We start from the raw sequence: 8,875 nt of genomic DNA, 5'->3' as shown, positions 1-8,875 counted from the left end.
AGGGTTCAACAACTCAAAATGGGATTGGCATTTAAAATAGTCAATGCAGCTCTGCCCTCAGTCCCCTCAATCCCTGCATACCTGAATAAACACCTCCACAGATTTAGTGACACCCACAGCCACAACACTAGAGGGAGCTCAAACAACAACCTGATTACCCCCTCCTACAGGACTAACATGGGTAAATCATCTTTTTACAATACTGCCCCCTGAGGGTGGAACGGTTTGACTCCTGCCCTCAAAACATGCACCTCTTTGGCCTCCTTCAAAACAGCCCTAAAAATACACCTTTCAGGGGGACAGAAACGGAGATAGTCATCACGACTCTCTCCGGATCCCCCCCCCCTCCTTTTTTTGTCCACCTACGTTGCACATATTAAGTGTCTTTGTAAGTTATTGTAATTTATGTATTTTATTGTCATTCATTGTCATTTTGCATCAGTGGTGTAATTTATTTTAGATTAATTGTTAGTTTGCATCGGTGGTGTAAAATCATTTTATTTTTATTTTTCTAATATTACTTTGCATCAATTGAGTAATTTTATATTAGTTTTATTTGTATTGTTAAATGTCGATGATTTATGTACGAAGGACTTTCAACGGAAACAAGACCGCAAGGGCTTTTTAGAAATGCTCCTCTTAGACAGGATGTTTGACTGTACTTGTACTGTAATACATGCTACTGTTTGACTGTACTTGTACTGTAATACATGCTACTGTTTGACTGTACTTGTACTGTAATACATGCTACTGTTTGAGTGTACTTGTACTGTAATACATGCTACTGTTTGACTGTACTTGTACTGTAATACATGCTACTGTGTGACTGTACTTGTACTGTAATACATGCTACTGTTTGACTGTACTTGTACTGTAATACATGATACTGTGTGACTGTACTTGTACTGTAATACATGCTACAGTTGGACTGTACTTGCACTGTAATACATGATACTGTGTGACTGTACTTGTACTGTAATACATGCTACAGTTGGACTGTACTTGTACTGTAATACATACTACTGTGTGACTGTACTTGCACTGTAATACATGCTACTGTGTGACTGTACTTGTACTGTAATACATGCTACTGTTTGACTGTACTTGTACTGTAATACATGCTACTGTGTGACTGTACTTGTACTGTAATACATTCTACTGTGTGACTGTACTTGTACTGTAATACATGCTACTGTGTGACTGTACTTGTACTTTAACATTCTATCTAATAAATATATTCATCATCATCATCATCAGGTTGTACATATTATGTGTCTTTTTAATTTATTGCTATTTTGCATCAATTGAGTAATTTAATATTAGTTTTATTGGTATTGTTAAATGTTGATGATTTATGTACGAAGGACTTTCAACGGAAATAAGTAACATTCTATCTACGGTAATATATATGTTCATCATCAGATAGAGAGACCGAGGGAGCGACAGAGACAGAGACAGAGTCCGAGAAAGAGAGAGACAGAGAGAAAGAAAGAAAGAAACAGAAAGAGACAGAGAGAGAGAGAGGGAGAGACAGAGAGAGAAAGAGACAGGGAGCAAGAGAGGGAGAGAGAAACAGAGAGAGAGAGAGAGAGATTTGTAAAGCCAGTTAAAATCAAGCAGGAACACAGTCAGCGTTCTGACACTGATTAGGCCCGAGCGCCTATTCTAGGCGTAAGGGGCTATTGCTTTTGCAACGCAGAAGACGACAAGTTGACGAGCGCAGCTCGTCAACCCTCGGCATCCAACACACTCACGCACACACACACCGACACTCAACAACACACACGTACACACACAGACATCGACAAACACAGTTGACGAGCGCAGCGAGTCAACTGTGTTTGTAACTGTCTTCCGATGGTTGACGAGCGCAGCGAGTCAACCATCGGGCGACCAACACACCCACGCCCACACCCACGACACTCAACAGCACACACACACACACCGACACTAAACAACACAAATGCACACACACAGAGATCCACAAACACGAGTTGACGAGCGCAGCGAGTCAACTCGTGTTTGTAACTGTCTTCCGATGGTTGACGAGCGCAGCGAGTCAACCATCGGGCGACCAACACACCCACGCCCACACCCACGACACTCAACAGCACACACACACACACCCCGACACTAAACAACACAAATGCACACACACAGAGATCCACAAACACGAGTTGACGAGCGCAGCGAGTCAACTCGTGTTTGTAACTGTCTTCCGATGGTTGACGAGCGCAGCGAGTCAACCATCGGGCGACCAACACACCCACGCCCACACACACGACACTCAACAGCACACACACACACACCCCGACACTAAACAACACAGACACACAGACACACACACACACACAAACACGAGTTGACGAGCTTCGCTCGTCAACTCGTGTTTGTGTGCCCCCACAGACGCTTAGCCCTCGTCGAGACCATTCCGAAAATGTATTTTGTGTAGAAATCGCACATTCAGAAAAAAAGTTATATTGTTTTTGCAAAAATTCTTTATTCTTCTTTTTTCTTTATTCTTCTTTATTCTGCTGTTTAAACGGCAATTTGACCCCCTGAACGTGCTCGAAAACTCACCAAACTTTGAACCAAGCTCAGAACCGGCGAAAAATTTATTATTTTATGTGTTTTAAAATTGGGCATGTAAAAGTGGCGCGCTAGCGCCACCTACAAAAATCACAATGCATTGTGCCTATGGGGGGTCCGACGCCAACTTTGTCGGACAGCCACGAAATTCGGTACACACATGCGTCAAGTCAAGGCAAAAAAAAAAAAGTATTATGGCCACGCCCCCAGACACACAGGAAGGCGGCCATATTGGATATAATTTTAAAAACTGCAGAGTCAGCGTTTGCACACACACACAATCCAATCCAAACCAGATTTTAAACACTTATTGACCCTTCCTACCTGGACACTTTAAAAGGGAAACTTTGACAATCAGCCTGACAGCGCCCCCTAGAGAACAATAACAAAAATTGAATGGGAATTAAAAAAATACTTTGCCAGAAATGATTGAAACTTACCAGAAAAGTCCCTAATGTGGTCCCGATCAAAAACCACAATCGTAACCATGTTGTTGTTTTTACGCTGTTGTCATGGCGATGGCAACCCCTCCTATGGGGAGGGGTCCAACGCCAACTTTGTCGGACAGCCACGAAATTCGGTACAGACATGCGTCATGTCAGGGGAAAAAAAAAATGTATTGTGGCCACGCCCCCAGACACACAGGAAGGCGGCCATATTGGATTGAAACTCCTGATGGCAGATGGCCATATAATCCAAATAACGATTTGACTAAACTGTGAGCTACCAATGCAGCTAAAATCTAAACACTTGCGAAGCACTCAGGACAAAAGCGGCGTGCGTCGGCGGGTCAGCTCAACGGCCTGTCGGCCGGCGAGGGCCTACAACGCCGCTTGCGGCTTTAATTCTTTATTCTTTATTCTTTATTCTTCTTTATTCTTTGTTCTGCTGTTTAAACGGCAATTTGACCCCCTGAACATGCTCGAAAACTCACCAAACTTTGAACCAAGCTCAGAACCGGCGAAAAATTAATTATTTTATGTGTTTTAAAATTGGGCATGAAAAAGTGGCGCGCTAGCGCCACCTACAAAAATCACAATGCATTGTGCCTATGGGGGGTCCGACGCCAACTTTGTCGGACAGCCACGAAATTCGGTACACACATGCGTCAAGTCGGGGCAAAAAAAAAAAAAAATTATGGCCACGCCCCCAAACACACAGGAAGGCGGCCATATTGGATATAATTTTAAAAACTGCAGAGTCAGCGTTTGCACACACACACACTCCAATCCAAACCAAATTTTAAACACTTATTGACCCTTCCTACCTGGACACTTTAAAAGGGAAACTTTGACAATCAGCCTTACAGCGCCCCCTAGAGAACGATAACAAAAATTGAATGGGAATTAAAAAAATACTTTGCCAGAAATGATTGAAACGTACCAGAAAAGTCCCTCATGTGGTCCCGATCAAAAAACACAATTGTAACCATGTTGTTGGTTTTACGGTGTTGCCGTGGCGATGGCAACCCCTCCTATGGGGAGGGGTCCGACGCCAACTTTGTCGGACAGCCACGAAATTCGGTACAGACATGCATCATGTCAGGGCAAAAAAAAAATGTATTGTGGCCACGCCCCCAGACACACAGGAAGGCGGCCATATTGGATTGAAACTCCTGATGGCAGATGGCCATATAATCCAAATAACGATTTGACTAAACTGTGAGCTACCAATGCAGCTCAAATCTAAACACTCAGGACAAAAGCGGCGTGCGTCGGCGGGTCAGCTCAACGGCCTGTCGGCCGGCGAGGGCCTACAACGCCGCTTGCGGCTTTAATTAGGCCCGAGCGCCTATTCTAGGCGTAAGGGGCTATTGCTTTTGCAACGCAGAAGACGACAAGTTGACGAGCGCAGCTCGTCAACTCTCGACAAAGTTGACGAGCGCAGCTCGTCAACCCTCGACAAAGTTGACGAGCGCAGCTCGTCAACCCTCGGCATCCAACACACTCACGCACACACACACCGACACTCAACAGCACACACACACACACACCGACACTCAACAACACACACGCACACACACAGACATCGACAAACACAGTTGACGAGCGCAGCGAGTCAACTGTGTTTGTAACTGTCTTCCGATGGTTGACGAGCGCAGCGAGTCAACCATCGGGCGACCAACACACCCACGCCCACACCCACGACACTTAACAGCACACACACACACCCCGACACTAAACAACACACACATACAGACACACACAAACACGAGTTGACGAGCGCAGCGAGTCAACTCGTGTTTGTGTGTGTCTGTGTGCCCCCACAGACGCGTGGCCTTCGTCGAGACCATTCCGAAAATGTATTTTGTGTAAAAATCGCATACTCAGAAAAAAAGTTATATTGTTTTTGCAAAAATTCTTTCTTCTTCTTTCTTCTTCTTTATTCTTTATTCTTCTTTATTCTGCTGTTTAAACGGCAATTTGACCCCCTGAACATGCTCGAAAACTCACCAAACTTTGAACCAAGCTCAGAACCGGCAAAAAATTAATTATTTTATGTGTTTTAAAATTGGGCATGAAAAAGTGGCGCGCTAGCGCCACCTACAAAAATCACAATGCATTGTGCCTATGGGGGGTCCGACGCCAACTTTGTCGGACAGCCACGAAATTCGGTACACACATGTGTCAAGTCAGGGCAAAAAAAAAAAAGTATTATGGCCACGCCCCCAGACACACAGGAAGGCGGCCATATTGGATTGAAACTTAAAAACTGCTGAGTCAGCGTTTGCACACACACACACTCCAATCCAAACCAAATTTTAAACACTTATTGACCCTTCCTACCTGGACACTTTAAAAGGGAAACTTTGACAATCAGCCTTACAGCGCCCCCTAGAGAACGATAACAAAAATTGAATGGGAATTAAAAAAATACTTTGCCAGAAATGATTGAAACTTACCAGAAAAGTCCCTCATGTGGTCCCGATCAAAAAACACAATCGTAACCATGTTGTTTTTATGCTGTTGCCATGGCGATGGCAACCCCTCCTATGGGGAGGGGTCCGACGCCAACTTTGTCGGACAGCCACGAAATTCGGTACAGACATGCGTCATGTCAGGGCAAAAAAAAAATGTATTGTGGCCACGCCCCCAGACACACAGGAAGGCGGCCATATTGGATTGAAACTCCTGACTGCAGATGGCCATATAATCCAAATAACGATTTGACTAAACTGTGAGCTACTCATGCAGCTCAAATCTAAACACTTGCGAAGCACTCAGGACAAAAGCGGCGTGCGTCGGCGGGTCAGCTCAACGGCCTGTCGGCCGGCGAGGGCCTACAACGCCGCTTGCGGCTTTAATTCTTTTTCTTTTTCTTTGTTCTGCTGTTTAAACGGCAATTTGACCCCCTGAACATGCTCGAAAACTCACCAAACTTTGAACCAAGCTCAGAACCGGCGAAAAATTAATTATTTTATGTGTTTTAAAATTGGGCATGAAAAAGTGGCGCGCTAGCGCCACCTACAAAAATCACAATGCATTGTGCCTATGGGGGGTCCAACGCCAACTTTGTCGGACAGCCACGAAATTCGGTACACACATGCGTCAAGTCAGGGCAAAAAAAAAAAAAAATTATGGCCACGCCCCCAGACACACAGGAAGGCGGCCATATTGGATTGAATTTTAAAAACTGTTGAGTCAGCGTTTGCACACACACACACTCCAATCCAAACCAAATTTTAAACACTTATTGACCCTTCCTATCTGGACACTTTAAAAGGGAAACTTTGACAATCAGCCTTACAGCGCCCCCTAGAGAACGATAACAAAAATTGAAAGGGAATTAAAAAAAATACTTTGCCAGAAATGATTGAAACTTACCAGAAAAGTCCCTGATGTGGTCCCGATCAAAAAACACAATCGTAACCATGTTGTTGTTTTTACGCTGTTGCCATGGCGATGGCAACCCCTCCTATGGGGAGGGGTCCGACGCCAACTTTGTCGGACAGCCACGAAATTCGGTACAGACATGCGTCATGTCAGGGGAAAAAAAAAATGTATTGTGGCCACGCCCCCAGACACACAGGAAGGCGGCCATATTGGATTGAAACTCCTGACGGCAGATGGCCATATAATCCAAATAACGATTTGACTAAACTGTGAGCTACTCATGCAGCTCAAATCTAAACACTTGCGAAGCACTCAGGACAAAAGCGGCGCGCGTCGGCGGGTCAGCTCAACGGCCTGTCGGCCGGCGAGGGCCTACAACGCCGCTTGCGGCTTTAATTAGGCCCGAGCGCCTATACTAGGCGTAAGGGGCTATTGCTTTTGCAACGCAGAAGACGACAAGTTGACGAGCGCAGCTCGTCAACCCTCGGCATCCAACACACTCACGCACACACACACCGACACTCAACAGCACACACACCGACACTCAACAACACACACGCACACACACAGACATCGACAAACACAGTTGACGAGCGCAGCGAGTCAACTGTGTTTGTAACTGTCTTCCGATGGTTGACGAGCGCAGCGAGTCAACCATCGGGCGACCAACACACCCACGCCCACACCCACGACACTCAACAGCACACACACACACACCGACACTCAACACACACGCACATACACAGACATCGACAAACACAGTTGACGAGCGCAGCGAGTCAACTGTGTTTGTAACTGTCTTCCGATGGTTGACGAGCGCAGCGAGTCAACCATCGGGCGACCAACACACCCACGACACTTAACAGCACACACACACACCCCGACACTAAACAACACACACATACAGACACACACAAACACGAGTTGACGAGCGCAGCGAGTCAACTCGTGTTTGTGTGTGTCTGTGTGCCCCCACAGACGCGTGGCCTTCGTCGAGACCATTCCGAAAATGTATTTTGTGTAAAAATCGCATACTCAGAAAAAAAGTTATATTGTTTTTGCAAAAATTCTTTATTCTTCTTTATTAGGCCCGAGCGCCTATACTAGGCGTAAGGGGCTATTGCTTTTGCAACGCAGAAGACGACAAGTTGACGAGCGCAGCTCGTCAACTCTCGACAAAGTTGACGAGCGCAGCTCGTCAACCCTCGACAAAGTTGACGAGCGCAGCTCGTCAACCCTCGGCATCCCACACACTCACGCACACACACACCGACACTCAACAGCACACACACACACACACCGACACTCAACAACACACACGCACACACACAGACATCGACAAACACAGTTGACGAGCGCAGCGAGTCAACTGTGTTTGTAACTGTCTTCCGATGGTTGACGAGCGCAGCGAGTCAACCATCGGGCGACCAACACACCCACGCCCACACCCACGACACTCAACAGCACACACACACACACCCCGACACTAAACAACACAGACACACACACACACACACACACACACAAACACGAGTTGACGAGCGAAGCTCGTCAACTCGTGTTTGTGTGCCCCCACAGACGCGTGGCCCTCGTCGAGACCATTCCAAAAATGTATTTTGTGTAGAAATCGCACACTCAGAAAAAAAGTTATATTGTTTTTGCAAAAATTCTTTATTCTTTTTCTTTTTCTTTTTAGGCCCGAGCGCCTATTCTAGGCGTAAGGGGCTATTGCTTTTGCAACGCAGAAGACAAGTTGACGAGCGTAGCGAGTCAACCCTCGACAAAGTTGACGAGCGCAGCTCGTCAACCCTCAGCATCCAACTTTGCCATGCTGTTGAGGACGACCAACACACTCACGCACACACACACCGACACTCAACAGCACACACACACACCCCGACACTAAACAACACAAATGCACACACACAGAGATCCACAAACACGAGTTGACGAGCGCAGCGAGTCAACTCGTGTTTGTAACTGTCTTCCGATGGTTGACGAGCGCAGCGAGTCAACCATCGGGCGACCAACACACCCACGCCCACACCCACGACACTCAACAGCACACACACACACACCCCGACACTAAACAACACAGACACACAGACACACACACACACACACAAACACGAGTTGACGAGCGAAGCTCGTCAACTCGTGTTTGTGTGCCCCCACAGACGCGTAGCCCTCGTCGAGACCATTCCAAAAACGTATTTTGTGTAGAAATCGCATACTCAGAAAAAAAGTTATATTGTTTTTGCAAAAATTCTTTATTCTTTTTCTTTTTCTTTGTTCTGCTGTTTAAACGGCAATTTGACCCCCTGAACATGCTCGAAAACTCACCAAACTTTGAACCAAGCTCAGAACCGGCGAAAAATTAATTATTTTATGTGTTTTAAAATTGGGCATGAAAAAGTGGCGCGCTAGCGCCACCTACAAAAATTACAAAGCAT

The sequence above is a fragment of the Brachionichthys hirsutus genome, chromosome 3 (assembly GCF_040956055.1).
Source record: "Brachionichthys hirsutus isolate HB-005 chromosome 3, CSIRO-AGI_Bhir_v1, whole genome shotgun sequence".
Classification (NCBI taxonomy): Eukaryota; Metazoa; Chordata; class Actinopteri; order Lophiiformes; family Brachionichthyidae; genus Brachionichthys; species Brachionichthys hirsutus.
This window is presented reverse-complemented; position numbering follows the sequence as displayed.